At 41.0% G+C, this 19579-nt stretch overlaps 1 protein-coding gene and 1 long non-coding RNA gene across 2 annotated transcripts in view; both read right to left on the bottom strand.

Moving 5' to 3' along the window:
- LOC100741322 (LIM/homeobox protein Lhx9) overlaps positions 1-19579 on the bottom strand; it is an 86259-nt gene that overhangs the window by 17613 nt on the left and 49067 nt on the right. The window lies entirely within an intron of this gene.
- On the bottom strand, positions 2146-10947 carry LOC112214069. Its single transcript, XR_002947998.2, has 4 exons — positions 10853-10947; positions 6937-6942; positions 5375-5376; positions 2146-2160 (listed from the first exon to the last, which is right to left on the bottom strand). It is a non-coding gene; the product is annotated as an uncharacterized LOC112214069 (long non-coding RNA).

Below are 19579 nucleotides of genomic sequence, written 5' to 3'. Positions count from 1 at the left end.
ACGACGAAGAAGAGAGAGAAAGGACGAGAGGGAGAGAGAGAGAGAGGAAGAAATTCAGCCGGCGGAGGCGGCCTCGTGTATCAAGGTTAAATACAGATTCTATACGAGCGAACCGTTTAATAATTTTAATGAGCGAAGTTCAGCGCGCGGCTTACTTAAGGAAGTAATTGGTGATTACAGCCGGCGGGCTCGATCTTTAACGAGCAATCCGCGCTATTTCTAATTAGTTGATTTCACTAATTCGAACTTCGAAATTGAACCAAACCATCGGGTACACCCTTGTGTTCTCCATCTTCCGTCTTGCACGCAATTCATTTCGAGTCCCACCCCCACACGCCACCTGCCATCACCTAACGCCCCCCACTCTCGCGTCTTAATTATACGCGCGGTGTCAATCTTGCCGCGGTTAACGAGAATTCGTGCCGTGTTGGAACGGTTTGTCGCGGCCTCGTGTCGCTAATTAATACGGTCGATTTACACACAATCCACCGACTGAAACGGCGAAAGGAGGGCGAAAAAAAAGCGGAAGGAGAAAGAGACGCGATCGAGCTAGAAGGCGCGCGAGGATCCAGGCCGCGGGAACAAAGCTCCGCAAATTGGGAGCAGTCGGTTGCCGAGATGGCTTTAGATGGTTAATAATACGACGACTTGGGTTATCGACTTTTTTGTTTTCATTGACGTGTTGCAGAAAGGAAGATTGGAGGATAAAGGGATGTTTGCATGCACTTTGGTATTTTCTATTTTTAGTTAGATTTTATGTGAAGGAAAATCGATATCGTCCATTTCGTGACAATATCGTGGATACGGGAGACTTGATAAATTATTCGATAGAAATTTAGAATCGAACGTTGAATAGTGAGATAATTTTGGAGACGATAGATCGAACTTCAGATATGATCGATGTTGTTATGTTACTTATGCTATATGTTTCGCATTTAATTCTCTTGAAGAGATCCAGCTAAGAGCGTTATTTGATAGAAATTCGTAACAAAAATGCTAAGAACAACCCCATATGTGTATCTAGTACTCGATACCAGAAACGCAAAAAATCTTGATGATAAAGGAACGATTATTTTCCAAATTTGTCATTTATTCGCATTGTCGATGAGTGAAGAATCCAAAATACAAATCAGAAGGCATACGTGCGAATAACTTAGAAAATTAGAAACGTAGATGTATCGGGGAACTTTACCAGTGCGCGTTCCAATCTTTTCGGGGTGTAATCCATTCCGTGCCCTCCCCCCTCACATCCCTAAATCGGAGCGATTGTACGATCCGTACGTAATAGCCGTAATTACGGGCATGCCAGGGCCCCATCTGCCACGCAGGACAATTAATAATCTAATCAGACGGCAGTGATTAACACGTTAGACACGGACAAATGCCGAGCGAAGGTACAGCCGAGATGAAAAGGCGCCGTGCCAGCGAGAGAGCCTCTTTGTGCGTCCTCTTTCAGGTCGCTCGTCCCACCGCCACTGCTGGGAACAACCAGTATCCATCCCGAGGAAATTATTCCACCGAAGAAAAAGGAAGCGAGGAAAACGGATCAACCGGGTTCACGAAATTGAAACGTGAACGCGCGTGTTATTTTCATCGAGGCTCGATTATATTCTACCAGTTTAGCTACTTTCTCGTGCTCGATTTTAGTTGAATAAGCCAATGGATGTTTCGCTGAGAAATCGATATTTTGATTGCTTACAAGAAATTGAAAATTTAGTATGCTCTACGTCAAGATGAACAAGAACTGTATTATTATTGCTCTGTATATCAAACAAATTCTATGATCAATTTCAAAAACAGTCTCCGGAACACCTCCACTTCTCTGAACATTTCAATGTTTGCTATGTAGTTATCTGGAAAAACAGCGAAGACTTCGAAACTAATAATGTGAAAAAAATAATAAAATATATAATAAGCAAAATTTACTCTTGCCTTACCAGCAACAGTATGAAAGCAATGTTGAGCACATACATATACTGATGATTCCAATCAACAGTACTTTGATCTATTACCTCTACTCTAAAATACACTGCGTCCACTCTCCAAAGATTACCCTAATTGGAATTATGAAAAATTACTAGATAGAAAGATGTTGTAATTATGACAAATGAATTGAAATTATAAAAAAAACGTTAAATAGAAAATAATGCTAAATTTTAACTAATAAGGACAGTGTGGAAAGGTTCAATTACGAAATGTCTCAGTGCTTCGCACTCTCGCCGAATCTTCCTCATCTTCTATCGATTGTTATTTATCGTTTCGAGTATAACGAAAATCCCAATCGAAGCGGGTGGCTGTTTATCGACGTGGCATGGCGTGGCGCGGTGCGTTCAAGGGCCCCCTCTCTCAAACGAATCGACGTGGCAACTTTTAATTGCTCCGACCTTATCGAGCCAACGATGGATCCGGCGCGCGTCCTTTGCGGCGTAATGAGCGGAGATGCTCGACCGCTTGACCGAATCGCTCCATTTTCGATTTCTCCTTAATTACTAATTAGAGGCCAGACCGTCCCGCGTCGATCGACTAGAACGAGTAGAAGAAATTACACAGACCCGACCGGCTGGTGATCGCGCGCATAAAAATCTCCTTCTCCACCTCCTCCTCCTCCTTCGTCCTCTTCTCCTCTGCTGCGCCCAGACCACCGTCTATCGCGCGTCTCCTTTTTGCCCCACGATTCTCCCGTTATTATGCTTTTTCCCATTTCTTTCGTCTCCTAATTAACCTCCGGAATGTCCGATGATGTACGCGCTCCTCGTAGCTTATGGATGTTTCCATGTCACGTGCGATGATAGTTTCACGAAATTCTATATTTGTAATCGTTGGAACTTTTTCGTGATCTTAATTGTTGTTCAGATATTTGAAATATTCGAAGTTACCCCTCTTTCTTGAATATTTAAATATTGGGATACAAGTACGAACTACTTATGGTTTTAAGTCTATAACTTTGTAATACATGAAACAAATTACGTAATCAAGATTGTGTGCCTTAAGTATCTTTAAGTGCCTTTATAGTGAACGTACAATAACAAAAATAGAATTCCAAATCTTCCAAAATCTCTTCTCTTTTTAGAAGATTTTACTTTGTTACGAAATAATGGCTAATTATTCTTAATGAATAGAGGAAGACAAAGATGACAGAAAAGAAATGATAACACTTTAGTTTCTAGTTTCAAAAATTTCTACAATTACAGATTTGAAAGATAACGAGGATAAATGAATTGGTACCTGAATATTTGAATGCTTGAAAATGTAAATATGATACAATTTATTTTTAACAGAAATGGACCATGCGTAAGAAAATAGGAAGTCCTCGAATAAGAAATTATTATATTCAGTCTTTAATCTACTAAATCATCAAGCACAGTTAATACGATGGCGAGAGAAATTGGAGCTTCGCAACGAGTCTATATTTTAAAAATTATTATGAAAGCGTAGATATATAAAAAAAAAAAAAGAAAGGAAAGGAGTAAAAATAAAACGTGGAATAATAAGGAACGTTAGAAAGTTGGAGATTTCGTTCTTGTTCCTGTTTTGTCGCGCTTAAGCGCCACGATAATGGCCATTATGTAAATAGTGTACGTAAAATATGTTTCAAGCGAAAAGCCATCCGCGCCGGTCTTATCCATATTGTATCCACGCGTATGTTACTATTACGGGCAATTTGAGCTTCCTATTATTACTAGCACGTTCGCCGTGTAATAATATGGCATTAAATCAAATTGCACGGGACACCGGTGCGTTTCGTGCAAAAAGTCCCTTTTCTAATTGAAATTTGATTGCACCTGCCGAAAGAGAGAGAGAAAGAGAAGGAGAGTGAGACGACGTAGAGTGGTACAGAGAGAGGGTGGGAGATGGTGGAGAGTGAGAGGGGCGTATTTAATTAAGTGCCTCTGCAACGGGGCACCCATCTCCGCGTGAAATTCCTCCATTGTGTTATTAAACGGCCTTACGATTAAGGAACACTTTTCCACGATTATCCTTTTGTCTTCTCCGGGGCACATTTATTACTAGAACTGAATTCAGTTAATTAACACCACGAAAATTGCGCAATCGACGATGCTCGCGTAATTCGTGTTTCTTCCTTCCCATCTTCTTTCTTCAGTTGTCGATTCAATGCAATATCAATGCATCGATGATAAAGATACGGCCTATGTGCCAATTTACGAGAATAAGGGAGAAGAGGAAATTTTTAATCGATCTCGTTTACGCGTGACGCCAAGGCGCGGCTTTTTTTTTCTTTCTTCTTGAATCTCGCGGCTGGCGAAGTTCGCGCGAATTCGAGCGAGCGAATGAATATTTCATGTCCCTCTGACGGGGCGAATAAATCGCGCGGATTCAGTAAATTGAATAGCGAATTATTACATTCCATAGCAGGGAAAATGAGTACCGCATTCAATGACGGCTGTGCCGAGAGAGGGCGCTACGCGTGTCGGAAGGGTGCGCGCCCGGAGGGGTAGGTTAGAACGTAATTCCAATTATAGTTCGGTCGGACTCGGTGTGTACAGAGTGTTTCTAGAACGGCGTAAGGGAAATTTACGTCTGACGTAATATATGTATGTATAATGATGTGATAAATGATGTTTGATCGCGAACCCATTCCGATTGAAAATAAGAGGAAATATTGACGAAGACGGGCGGAAAACTTTTCCTTATCAAATATCGATCGTTTTCGGAAACACCTTGTACATACAGCGGCTTATTACACTTGCCAAGTTGCGAAACTGTTAAAGAGACGAGTCAAACCGATGGGGGTACGTTCGGCGAGTTCTATAAATACACGTTCGTTCTCTATTCATCGGTGCTTGATGTATTCCATCAGGTTAGCCGCGGAACGCTTTGGCTCGTCAATGAGAGAAGAAAGAAGAGAGAGAAAAAAAAAGGTAGTAATTTATAAACACGATCAGAGGCCGACTTTCCATGTGAGTAGAATACACCGCGAAGCAGAACAATAATGAATCCATTTAGGAACAGGAACGGACACTCGATCAACGGAGATCTTATTTCATGGCTGACAAAGAAATATGGATCATTATTACGGACGTGTGGAACAAGTTCTTGTTTCTGTGCAACGTAGAACGTACCGTTCAACGATGTTCAATGAACAAATTTCCAACATCTTTCGAGTACTATCGAACGTATATTCCACTTCGGAATGCAAATAGCTGTACCTTTGTCCTCAAGTATGTACGATCTATAAATTACTCGACAAATTTCATTATCTTACGCGGAATTTAAAAGAAACAATGAAAGACACACGAGAGATATTAAACCTTCTGAATACTCTTGGAATATTCTCTTAGACCCAGAACCGGAAGGTTTTCCTATATACTGCAAGCAGCGACGATCATACGCGTATTTATTAACACCATCGTACTACTCTACGTAATGAATTCCTGTACCATTGAGTCTATTCATTTGGAAAATCAAGGCACTAGAGATAGAAAATTGGACACAAGTTCAAACGAAGGCGTGGCGTTGTCCAACCGGTGAACTCGGATTTTTAATCGCGCGAAGCGCTAACGAATCTATTTAGACGGGCCGCGGAAAGGGTGGCAACCACCGCCACTCTCTCCCTTTCCCTCGGCCGCTCGATACAGGGATCTTGGATAAACGGACAAACGAACCAAATAATTACGCTAATTAAAGCCGCCCAATTTGCGCTTTAGACAATTAAAGTGGCGAGGGTAAGGTGGTCTAACTCATTAACAGCGAGCCGGCCTCGTGTATGCACACGTGTGCACGTCGGGAATGCGTGTGTGAATGCGTTCATTTCGACGCGCCCGCGCGTTTCCATGTTTCCCTCTTATTCCCTCTTGTTAGCGAGACACGGCGAGGTGAGAGAGGGTGGAGGGGCGAAGAGGAGGAAGAGGAAGAGATAGAAGAGGGTGATCACCCTCGAGGAAATGGGCGAACAGACAGACGAAGAGACGGAACGGAAAGATAGAACGAGAGGAAACGACGAACGAAAGATGGCGGTGGGGCCAAGTTGTTTCGTGCGCCGTGAAACAAGAGAATTGAGCGAGAGACGACGGCAAGGGTTGCCTTGGGGGAGTTTCGGCGACTTTTTTTGCTTGAATTTGATGCACCGTGCATATATACTTGTTAATACCGAGGAAGAATTACGAGGTCACCGCCGTATGGACAATTGTCCGGTATCAGCCAAGTGTGAGGATTAAGCGGGATGAAGGCACAGTACAACTCCATTTTCCATGGCCTACCAATACTAATCCTTTCTATGGATCAGTTTCTACCGAATCGTATTTTTCTGTCGTTAGAATATTCCTTATGTTTGAAGAAAGTATGAAGAGCTAAGCACCATAACGATGAAGTCAGTCCACTTTTATTCTTTGTAAAATAATGTTCTGCGTTTTTTGACAGACAACATTTTGCTTTTTATTAAGCCGTCTGTATGAATTTCTCGGTTGAAACGGACGTGAGATTGAAACGTAAAATTTGAGGATCGCAGCAGAATTAATGCAAACGTTCGGTGATACCTAATCGGTGGAATGATGATTTTTAAAATGTGTCTAATTTGAGAGACGTTCGAAATTCATAGTTCGGAGTTCACGAAATGACTGTCTTTGATCCTTGCGCTTTTGGTTGGAAATGTTGTAATATTATTGCTGTAGTGCGTGCTTCAAAGAGAATGGAATCAATTACGACAGCTCGTTAACGCAACTGTAATACAGTTGCAACGGACTTTCTGTTTCGAATATATTATCTATAGTAAGAAGATTAAAGTGAGAAAATCACGAATCGATCGACTTAATTTCGCTCCAGTATTATTAATAATTTTTGTACTCGTCAGAAGTTGCGAGAAACAATCAGGCAACCGTTTCGATTCTACGATATCCACGAAATAAGGAAGCAAAGTGTATCCGAACTCATTAGGATGATTATTCCAGGCTTCAGAGAGCAGAAAGGATAATTAAGGACACGGTTCTTCGGTGTGCTCTCGATTCTCGTGTTTCAGATTGCGTATACCTCTTTCACGAGCCCCGGTGGCAGACTAAATGGGTTAATTCTCGAGATAAAATGAAGGCGATTTCGGGCGTCCGTCGAATTTCGCGTGTAACGCGATAGGGTTATATAAATTTTGATCGCGCACCAAGGGGCCCGACAGCGCAATTTAGTTAATCTGCATATAATTGCCGCGATGTATAACCGCTGAAGGCTTTTGAATATAATTAAGCTACTTGCCACTTCGATCATATCGCGTCTTCCTTATAAACGAACGCCTAACAGTGTACATATATAAAGATTATCCAGAAACGCTGAACGTTATTAATGGCAATGAGTCTCGAGAAAGTAGCAATCGTAAACGAGCTCAAAGTCCGACGAATCGACGCGAAAGGAAGAAACGAGAGAGAAAAAAAGAGAGAAATAACAAATAGGAACCTAACGGTACAGGAGATCGATAATACAAAAGAACCACAGAAAAAAAAGATACGGGAAAAAGTGAAACACGTAAAAAAGAAAAAAAAGACAGAAGGGAAAAACGAAAACGCATTATCTTCGTTTTCTACCGTGAATCGCATTCTCGAAGCAGTGCGCACACATTAATCCAATTACGAGCACGAATTTTTCGACTCTGAAATCATAATAATAAAGCAAACGTACTGGACGGGGCCCGCGTATCGAATCAGTGGTAATTAAATAAAAGCTGCAGCAACGTGGAAAAAAGCGAGCGGCAGACCGTAGACGATGCGGACTGAAGGGTGGTATACGGTCGCTGAGGAGAAAGAAGGAAATGCTCTGCGTATCGTACGAGGATGCAATAGAGACGGGTAGAGGGAGAGCGAGGGGCGCGGAAAGGGAGAGGCAATGAGGAAATTAAATACCGAGCGACTGCAATCGTGCTAATTTAACTACAGAAAATTACGCCGCCAATTCTACGAATCGCGTTCGTTCCAATACCGCTAAATAAACGCGCGTGCCGCACCGCGCACACCGCGTCGCGCACGACGAGTGCGTGTATCGGACAACGACGGACGTTCTCTAGCGACGCGACGTTCGTATTCGTCCGAGCGTCGCGGGCTAATTGCGCGACCGGAAGGTATCTTCGAGAGCGCGCGCGGCCTCGAACCCGCGTTTTTCATTTTTCCTACATAATAACGATTAATCGCGTACGCTCCCGGACGGACTAGCCCGGTTTAATTAAAAAGCGACACGGCATATGACGAACCAGTAGCAACCCCCTCTCTGATTCCACTTCCTCATCCCCTCACAGTCCTTTTACTATCCTTCGTCGTCGTTCGTTACCCTCCTCCCTTGTATGCCACCCTTCGCCACCCTGCGTCCTTCTTTCCGCGACGAAACGGCCGACCGGCAAATTAGATTGAAATTGACTAGGTCCGGTAATGAGGTGGCCCGCAGGCTCGACCATATTAACTAGTGTGCGTTCCAGAAAATGAGTTCCGACTTAACAACGAATTACCTCGGTGAACCCCCTCCCTCACCTCAATTCTAAGTCTCGTTCGAGTTTCGCCTAAGCTCGTTTCCAACTGACTGCCCCCCATCACTTTCACAACCTCCCTCTGCCCTTTTGCATCGACTATCTGGACAATTCGGTCCTAATATAGCTAATCGATACAAAAAGCCCGAATTTCCAATAACTATTTAATTCAGTCAATCAAAATTCCTATTAGCTCCCGAGCGCAATTTGGCCGGATATACCGAACATCGCGCTCATATTAGAAGTTCGCTGAGATATTGGATGGGGCCAGCAATGGCTACGAGTCGGTCGCGAAATCGAATTAATTCCGTCCTGGTCCATAAAGGAAGACGTTTTGTGCTCTTTCGACTCGTTCGGAGGTTTAAGCGTCCGGCAAGAAATTATTGCTTCTCTTTCTGTGAAATTGATTTTTTTTTAAGGATGAAGAGACAAGTAGAATGAAACGTTGAACGAATCGAGGTCGAGGTTTGTTATAGAATGGACGAAGTTATTTCGCCGTGAATCCGGCGAATGAGTAAACTAAATTATGTATACATCTGGATGTAGAAGTCCTCGTTTTGATTTTAACTACGCCCGTGTTCTACAGTTCAACTATTCCTGACCCCAGCATAGTTCGAACAGCCTCTCGTTTCGCTCCATTATTATTTTTTCAATTTAGAAAATCGTGATTTTACAGCGGACCCGTAAAATTCAGAGATCGTAATGTCGCTCGTAAAACAATTCGATAGCAAGCAACTTCCATACGATCTTATACCAACTACATATATCAATTTTCTATACACACGTGAAAAGTTCGATTCTCGTGAAATTTTGGAAATTCTAGAATAGCAAATTACTCTTCTACGGTCTTAAACAAACTATGTGAATTTTTTATACGCATGTAAGAAACACAGTTTTCAAGATGTTTGGAAATTTTATAACACCATACATAGAGCGAGAAATTCAATTATCAAGAAATTTTAGGAATCTTAGATGATGTACATAAGAAGTTCAATTTCTAAGAAGTCGTAGAAATTATATAATAGCAAGCAACTCTCATACGACCTAAAATTAATTTCTCAATTAATTAAAATCAATTTCTAAAGTTAATTAATCAATCTCTTATGTAGGTACGCGTGAAATTCAATTCTCAAGATATTTTGAATTTTTAAAATAGCAGGAAACTTCTATACGTTTCTAAACCAACAACATCTATTCTCTATACATTCATAGGAAATTCAATTTTCAAGAAATTCCCAAAATTTTAGCGATTGCTATGCGATATCATAAATCAATTATACATAATATACTTTAGTAGTTTGAAAGATCCTAAACAATCGAAATGTTCTGAACCCGGTACGAGTCAAGTTAGATTTTTGGTATACACGAGTTCGAATGCCACTCGAGGCCATCGTCAGGCTACTCTGATTGGTCTGATCTTCGACTCATTTTAATGTAATTAACGTTTTGATTGCATGCTTTGTTTCCTCGTCTAACCTTCCTCTCCGTCGTTCGCCTACCGTCCCTTACCCGCCACAGTCCAGTCCACCCCCGTAACAAGGGGACCGTGCAGTAGGAGGATCGATCAGTCGTGACTGGCACTCTCTGTGTGTGCATGTGCGTGGGCCGTGCACAGACGCTCATACACATACACATGCCCACCCATACCGAACACAATTTCACTTTCCTATAGTTGTCACTTTACACAGGCTGCGCATTGTCTTTCGTTTGATCTACCTTCTGATATTTAAACACCCTATCGAACCGGTATCGAGAACCCGTGTACGCAACACCGCTGTCAAGACTCTCGATCAACATCTCAATTTCCAACGTAGCTCTCTGTGTACACTTTACTCAATCTTTGAAGCTAGTCCGATATACGTGTTTCTTAAAAGCGATACTTGTTACACTTTCGTAAAATAGCAGGTATTTCGGAAAATACCAATGTATTTCTATTTTTAAGATCAGTTTCAAGTTATGTAGCAAGATTTGAATACTTCCAATAACATGAAATACTCTGATAAATGTACAGAGTCAGTATGTACTGACTGTCTGTGTGGCCGGCACTCAATTTGATCGTGGCGCTATGGGGGTCACCGGTGACCGGCACACCAAGATTAGTAGAAATACATAATTTGAACAAATATCAATAGTTATACATTTTTTATCATTACCATCGTTACTACAATGATGTGACGAAATTAATGCAGTATAAAACATAAAAATATGTTTTATTTATACATGAAATATAGATCTATTACGTGCGCCCTCACCACTGGATGTCGAAAATGGGAAAACACGGTTTTTCCGTGTTTCACCTTAATGAAAAATAACCCTTAGGAACTTTTCGGCTTGAAAGATGTATGATGGCAATTAAGGACCTTGACAGTAAAGTAGAAAATGCTAAATCTCGTGCACCTTTAGGATTATTGGAGGTCCGAATAAGTATGACCGAGGGATGAGTTATGGTTTATGGTAGGTCCCGGAACGTAACAACATAGAGCAATTATTCAGCAACGTGAAGAAAGTATGAGACAATTGATAATTATAAAAAATAAGTGAACCGAGCGAAGTTACACTATAACGCCATGGGGGTCACCGATGACCTCGGTGAGATAAATTCATTAATAATGATTATACACCGTAACTCTTGTAGGTAATATTTTAACATTATATGTATTGCATAATAAATAAAACATCGTGGCGTCACGGCCAAACCTTGTAAAACTGGCGTGTTAGTATGTTAGCGAAGAATACGAGTAATTTTATTTGCTTGAACATATTATTGAAATTTCAATCTTTTGTTTCCAGTAGAAGATCGTAAAATTAATCGTCTATCGTTTCGTTATATCGATTTTCTATTAATATGTCAAGTTTTAAAAGAATTGCCAAATGATAATTTGTTGTTATTTTGAGCTAAACGTGGAAAGACTGTCATCTTTTTCTCAATTCTTTAATAAGCTGCCCAGGAATTAATAAAATAGAATGGAATAATATTAATTAGAAGACATAAAATAGTCATTCCCCTATTTTTACTAAATTCCCGGTTACGAAATAAAATAGCTACGGCTTAAAAAAATAAAATCGTGTAGACAGCCAGTATTTCCTCAACGACTTTCATAAATCCAGACCTCATAGTCCCCCCTCAAAACACACTAAACGTCATCGAAATGGAAAGTAATACAGAATATTATTGTACCGAGATTTATAACGTGGATGAAAGTTCAAGGAACACTAGGGTTCATTCGTCGAACAAGTTTCATATCCGGCAAGCAAATCTCGTTACGAATTGCTAACAAAACGGCGGAGGACTAAAACGCGAAACCATTGTTCCTTCTGAATCTTTTTCGCCGCGTATAATCGAACCCTACGGGGTCGTAAAACCACAGATGTCCTGCACCGGTAATAATTGCTCGATTTGGTGAAAACCGTAAGACTGGCTGACGAAAGAGAGAAAGGAACAAGGAATCTGAGCTTCGACTTAATTAATCTATTTAAATTAGCCGCTTCCTTCCACCAGAAGAACGCTCGTTCCGACGGCGTTCGCCTTAATCCCTCGGCTATAGTCGACAACGATCCCAGAATGGGGTTAAAAAGGGGTGGGCTGGTGTACAAACTATGAAAAGAGAAACGTCACGGACCGAAGACAATTTCCTGTCAGTTTTCCGAAATTTCAGCGAAACGTGATTTTGATGATCGCCTTGTCAGTAGAGTAGAACTCATTTCCGGACATGTTGGCATCATTTTAGGTAAAAATTGAACAGAGAACTGGAACGAGTTGATCAACGATCGTTAGCTTGCTAGCAAATTTTAATATTAGTACAGGGACCAATTGTCGAACACTTAAATCGAAAGGTAGAGCAAATGTGATAATATTATGAATATTATTCTACTAAATTTATTTGGAACGTACTATTATTCATACGATTTCCTTATGAATCCATGGAAGTAAGTTATTTATTTTAAAATTGAATATTAACCGCGTGCTGGATAATAAAATTGAATTATTTATAAAAGGTTAATCAGTTCGATTATAGATTTTTCTAAGAAATTCATTTTATTTTATTTCATATTTGATAGTAATAAAGGAGCTATTCAGCAGGTTTAAAGAACTAGTATGGAACAGTAGCTTTCTGGAAGTAGGTGAACGCGAATTCCTTGCGATATCGCGTGCGTATTGTACATTTATCACACCGTTCGCTAGAAAGTGAAAGAAACAAAAGTGAAAGAATAGCCATCGCTCGGAGCACAGGACGTGGAAAGTGTATCAACCGATCTATACTACGTGTAATCGTTGGCTGAATTGCTAGCTAAAAAAAAAAAATCGAGTGCTGCTTCGATAGCCAATGGTCGACTAAATATTTATTAACCTTTTCATCTACTTGTCTGTCATCGAGTTATTAAACTAACAAAGTATACTAATAATTCATAATAAAATACAATTTCCAATGTATTAAATTGTGTAATAATGTAATATGTAATATTTCGAAGACTATTAATCAAACGTTACTTATAATAAAATTAGATGACAGAACTAAATTAATACGCTTCTTTAACGAAACGTGAGTGAATTTATTCTAACAACTTAATATTTCTCATCTCTCCTTTTTCTAAAATTTCAACTCGCGATCAAAACGTACACAAACTATGATTTCATCATATGTAATACATATTACATAAATTAATGAAATTCTTATCACCGTTGTCCTTCTTGACATTATGAAAATTTTACATTTTTATACAAATCAATTAACGCTTCGAACTGAACAATTCTTTCAATAAAAATCTCGTTTTCTACGTATGCGCGAGGAATCGGCAGTTATTCGTTCGCGATGTGGCGTAGTAATTAAAACTGGGTTCATTAAACCGCGGTGACTGCGTTAAAAATCGTGCTCGATAAATCCGGCCCACAATATGGCCAGAAATATTTGTAAACGAATAACGTTCCATAGTTAGTGGTGGGTTTGTGTCGGGCAATGTGAACTCGTTAAATGATTCGCGTCGCCGCGCTGTTCAAGGTGGTCGTCTGACGTTGAACGCAGGCCAACGGAACGCGATGCAATTAATACGTCTTGATTAGTTACCGACGAGACACGCACTTTTCTCTCTCCCTTCTTCTCCTCCACATTCATTTCCGGTGACCACTGTCAGCGATAACGCTTTCGATGAATCGGTCTTAATTCCGAGTATTCGAGATCCGAGAAATGAATGAATGTTTTCTCAATTAAAAATTAGTAAATTTATCGTTACAAGTAGTATATTTGTTAGTATAAAAATAAATTAATTTGCATATTCTATTTAATTCACGCTAAGTTATTAATATGAGATTATTATTACGAATATAATTAATCAATTTGTATTGCACTTTAATAAGTTATTAATTAATTAAACGAGAAATGTGTTTATTTTTCGTAAAACTGATCTCGGATTTTATTGTATCCGGTCTTTCTCACAAAATCAACCGAAAGACAATTTGTCTTACAGGATAAAAAGGGGATTCTGCCCTGACAGCGTTGAAGAAATGAAACCTAAGCAGAGATTTGTTTCATCTACTAGAACATGACAATTTAGGTATTTGATATATTTTTATTACATTATTACGATGAATGTATTCTGTGTACTTTTAGATTTCCAATAAACCTATAAATATCCATACCTATAATTATTAACAATCCCGATATTGAATAAAAATTAAGAAACATATTATATATATCACAATACACAAAATTTCTTTCTGAAGACTACTTTTTGAGAAGAACAGATGTCCTCAACTAAATATATAGATAAAAAATTAATAAATACAAATATAATAAACATATAAACAAATATAAATAAATAAACCGCAATGCAAGGAGATTAAGGAAAAAAACGGTTCTATCCAATAACATCTAAAAGAAACGTCACTTTTCAAGAACCCCTATCGTCTTTCACCGAACAACTTGACCGAACACTTAATTTTCAACTGGATCGCTAGTTAAGAGCATATAAAATCGATCTATTATATCAGGCTATTAACCCGGTCGAAAACAAATAGCGAGAAGTAACCACCAGCAAGCGGTAATAATCACATTGTCGACGATAGGAAGTCAGTCGTTTTGCTCTTCTTCTCTCGTCCATTCGTAACCCTTTTTCCAGTTCCTTCTCACCCGCTGAAGGTCGCACATTCCCAAACTCGTTCCCATCCCTGGGTCGCGATACAAAACGAGGATTCGCTCGATCGAACGCGCTAATTGGCGTTGTTTATCGCCGAGCGGGATTTTCGTACGAGAAGGTTAACGAATTTACTTTCGGCCCATAGCAGATTTTCAGCTGGCTAGGGGTCCTGGCAGGGGAATAATAATTTTTTCCCGCGGATTACGTTTATCGCGCGTATCAATTCTAATCAAGAAAGGGTTTGGAGAGGAAAAAAGACGAAAAAATAAAAAAAATTGGCTGGTACGCGCCTCGAAGCTCGTAAATTCGCGCGTACAGTGGGCGGCGAAGAGAGCGGACACGTATGTGTGTATGTGCGTGCTTTTTCGGAACTTATTACGGGTCCTGTATATTTTCGACGCTTAACAGATATTTTCGGCGATAACAGATTTCTCGCGTACCAGTAGATTGAACCCTCGCAGCCGGTGGAACACGATGCACGCTATTTTTCAGCAGAAATTGAAGGCGCCGGAGCATCGAGGTCGACGCGCGCCCGCTCGATATTACGATGAACGCACACTTTTCCCCCGCGTTTGCCTGCCCCGCGAGTAACTCTCTCTCCCTCTCTCACTCTCTCTCTCTCTCTCCCTTTCTCTGTTTCTGTCTCTCATCGCCGTGTTTGAACCGCTTTTAGATGCGTATCAATGGGATAGGGGAAATAACCCTCGCGTCTGCAAAGGCTATGTCGATTTAATATTTCAAGATTTCGTTAATGATTGATGGTCCGAACAGTGAACTCTTTTCTGGAATCGAACTTTGCGTTTGTTCTCATTCCTCCGTTGTCTACCCGTACAACTATGAATTATTAACTTTCTTTCATTTTTCTAGAGAATATCCCTATTAAACTTTTTTTTCTTTCTTCTTGAAACATCGTTACTTTATATTTTATTTTAGGATGTATTCATTTAGAAAAATTTGGAAGAATTTATTTGAATTTTGTAGCACGTCAGGCACATTTACTTGCAACCGAGAAAGTAGCGAGCAACAGCTTATCGTTCGTTTTCTTAATCATAAGTGGCACCGATTCACTACGACCGCAAATGGGACAACGTCATTAAACGAAACGAACCGCGTTTCACTTATCTCGCCTCTCCTCCGTTTCAGTTGATCCACTTATTTCTCAAAGTGAAACGATTCTGGGGCGAGAAACATGCGAGCAGCAGATATCGATCTGTTCTATTAAGTGAATTTTCTCATAAACCTTCATCCCACCGCGGGCGGAGTCCATCTTAAAAGCAATCGAAGAACCGTGTACCTTTCTCGTGATTTGATGGGACGTCGCGAGAAGGGCCAAAGGATGAGACAACGGGACAATTAATTGCAGTCAATTACAGACATTTTTCTTTTTTAAGAAATAGAGAAAATTCCAGTGACAAAAGATTAAACTTGTATCAAAGTTCATTATAAAACAAGTAGGTGCTGAAAGTAATATGGAACGAAACATTGTCATTTCTTTCTAAATATTATTTTACAAATCAAAAAGAATACAAAGGCTCAAAATGTATGTGTTAATTGATCCTTTCACATTTGATCAATTGCTTTTGTTAACTTCTATAAGTACAAAATATTTATCGTTGTATACCTTACTAATTGATATGTATATAACAACAAATGTATTAGCTTTCAGTACAGCTGCTTTCAAATTATAATATTTTACACCTTCCTTATAAAACGACAAAAATTATATTTCTACTATCAACGAATAATAAATAATGATCTTTCCCAGACTAACAGAAATTAGAGAAGGTTAATACTTTACTAATAATCCTATTGCAGCACCCAGTCCTAGAAGAAATCCCAACTTCGATACTAAAATATCCATAAGATAACAACGAACGCTAAAGAATTTGAGCATAACGCTCCTGTTACTGAGGCCCGTGTATTTACTACTCTAAACTCACGCTAAAATCGTGAAACAGGGAGCGTTCAGTCGCGGAACAACCTGCGCCCCCGGCTAAAGTCGACTGGAAAGGTCGTCGCAACCGGGTCCTCCGTCCAATAAATTCACCGTGTAAGGACTGAAATCCCCGGATAGCGGAGCCGCGGAGGCTGGATTGTGCACGTGGAAAGGTGGGCAAAGGATAGGGTCGGCCACGAAGGAAGATAGGTAGGTGGAGCATGGATGTGGGTGGCAGAAGGGTAGGTGGAGGTTGGTATCTATCGCGGGCAACGAAAGTTTCTAAACGGTACGGTAATAACAATAATAACTTTTGTAACTCTGCCGACACACACCGGCACGAGAGAGAAAGAGAGAGAGAGAGAAAGAGAGAGAGAGAAACGACAACGGCGACGACGACGACGACGACGACGACGCGACGGGGCGAACTGAACGAGAACGCGACGCGTGCGCTCGCGCACACCATGTAGAAGAGAGGTACGAACGAGCTGGTCGCGAGGGCAGGAGAAGAGCGGCAAGGCACTCCGACGCGTAAATTGAACGTCCAACTTGTATTTATATGATAATAAGCGCGTTTAAATATACCCGGTGTACCTAAACTCGCTACTTAAATATCGGACGATTACGGGATACCCGTGGCTTTCTTTCGAGCCGAGCCTCGAAGCTCCACCAACCGACCATCCTTCTCTTTTTCTGGGTTTCTTCTTTATCTCTTCGGCCGGTTTTACGCAACGTGCAACGTGTACATGTAATAACATCCACTGGCCTCATATTTACATATTTACCAGAGCCCACGAGTTCGCGTAAGTTCCAGTTAATGCCGCCTTTATCCGGATGGAAAGTATTTCTCTTCTTAGCCACGGCTGGGCGAGTTCCTTACGAGCGTGGAATCCTCCTGCCCACGCTCGTTTCGCGATCAGACACCCCCTGGACCATTTTCATCCTCCTACCATCTAACCGATTTGGTCTAGGAATGGGGATAGTTTGGAACTGTGATGGCTCTGCGAACGAACCTTCGCTGGCTGTTTGACGGGCTCCTGGAGAAAGTACGATACTCCAGAGCCGCGACCGGAGGACATTTTACGAGCAAACGACGCGGTTCCGGTGATTAATGATTTTCCACGGATACTTGCGTCGGAACGGGTTATGTAAAAACTATGACCGAGACTTGGTCGAATAGGTCCGTCCGCCTGAAGAAATGCTGGCGAATCGTTCTTCTTCGGCAAGGAAATAACTTGCACGAGTAACATCTTTGTCTTGGTCGACAGTTTGGATAAACTGATTCGTCTCTTCGTAACATTAGCTATTTATCGTCTTGTCTGACTAACTGCATTACGAATGCTTTCAGATGCTGTTATGCTTGGAACGATGTCAATCGATTGGGAACATTAATAACTGCCATTTTATAACTACGGCAAATTTCTATTATTTCGATATTTTGCTAAATATCTACCTACTATTATTTATTTACTTTCATAATGATTTAATTTTGTACGAATTTTGAAATATTTTAAATATGGTATCCATTTATCCCAACAAAATTTTAATTAACGTCCGATTAAGTGAATTCCTGTCAATTGAATCAACTTACCTGGGCTTCTATTATATGATAATATATGATAATCCATTCAACTCTCCTATAATACGGCTAATTCGCTCCACGTTGTATCGAAAACGTGTTAAGCGAAACCAAAACAATGTGATGGAAACATTCGTATTATATGAGGGTTATCCAAGTTTATTAAGTCGTCGTATGTGGAACTGTGACGTAATTTTTGCACCGTGTTATATCGACAACAAATTTTCATATTACCGTGTTATAAAAGTGTAGAATGTATATTATATAAAAGAAAAATCATAGATAGTGAAAAGAATCAAAGCACTTTTATCTTTTGAACTTCAACTATATAAATTGTTTCCGCAGAGAAATTCATACAAACGGTGTCCTATTGCACCTGTTTAATTTATGGAAGATTATTTTCCTTAACGCAATTAGCGTTGAACAACGAGTTTTTTGACAAAATACATTTCTAACACGTCCTCGAGACTCTCATCTTTCAAAACACAGGATATAATATCGCGAAATGTGCAGAAGTTGGTCGATATTCGATTAAACGGACGCGTCTTGAAATCAGTAGCGAGTGGTTGGCCCCCGAGCGAAAAGGGGGGTTAAAAATACGAAACGGGGCCTCCGGATGGGTGGCGATAGGCGGCAAAGCTGGTGACGCTAGGCGATGGAGGACCGGGGTGGTGATACAGGCGGTTGGTTATAATTTTAATGACGGCGTGTCCGCGCGCAGACTATTAAGAATACGCGTCGCTAGAAACTTTTAACGAGACGCTGCCTCCTCTCTTTCTCTCTTTCTTCCCCTTACTCTCTCCTTCTCCTGTACAAAATCTCTCCTCTTTATCCACACAACGGGTAGGAGGGATGCAGAAGCAGCAGCAGCGTACACACACAGTCGGTGGAGGTGAGCAAGAGGGAAGCACCGTCGCGCGGGCTGGAACGCGCCGGGCGCTCACAGCCAGAGAAAACGAGGAGGAAAGTAGCGAGTTCGGTCGACGGAATATAGTGGGGCGGGGGCAGGGGATAGTGGAGGAGCAACGAGGGGAAGAGCGAGGCAGTAGGCGACTCGGCATTATGTATTTTATAATGATCTCACAACAAAATTGCAATTTGCAGCAGGCGATGTCGCACACCACCCCCACCCCTCCGCCGTCCCACAACGCCTCATCCACCCCCTTTGCCCCGTTGCACGCTCGTTTTCTCTGCTTAGTACACTTTCCCTCCTTCCCTTTTTCACCTCCCTCTACCCACGTCCTTTCAATCTCTCCTACTCTGATCATTTCTCTGTCTCTCGCTGTCAGTTCTTCCCTTCATCCACCACTCTCTTCGTCTTTTCCTTCGAATCGTCTCGTTTCCACTAACCAGACGAGCCTCACTGTCGATGCACCGGCGCACACCTGCAAACCTTCGCTTACCTCCGATTCAAAAGACCTCCTTTCTTCCAACCTTTACCTCCATCCTCCCCCCTCGAGGCTGCCGCCTTTCTCGC

This window comes from Bombus impatiens, unplaced genomic scaffold (genome assembly GCF_000188095.3).
Source record: "Bombus impatiens unplaced genomic scaffold, BIMP_2.2 scf_0011, whole genome shotgun sequence".
Classification (NCBI taxonomy): Eukaryota; Metazoa; Arthropoda; class Insecta; order Hymenoptera; family Apidae; genus Bombus; species Bombus impatiens.
The sequence above is the reverse complement of the archived record's forward strand: the minus strand, read 5'-3'. Positions and strand labels throughout refer to the sequence as shown.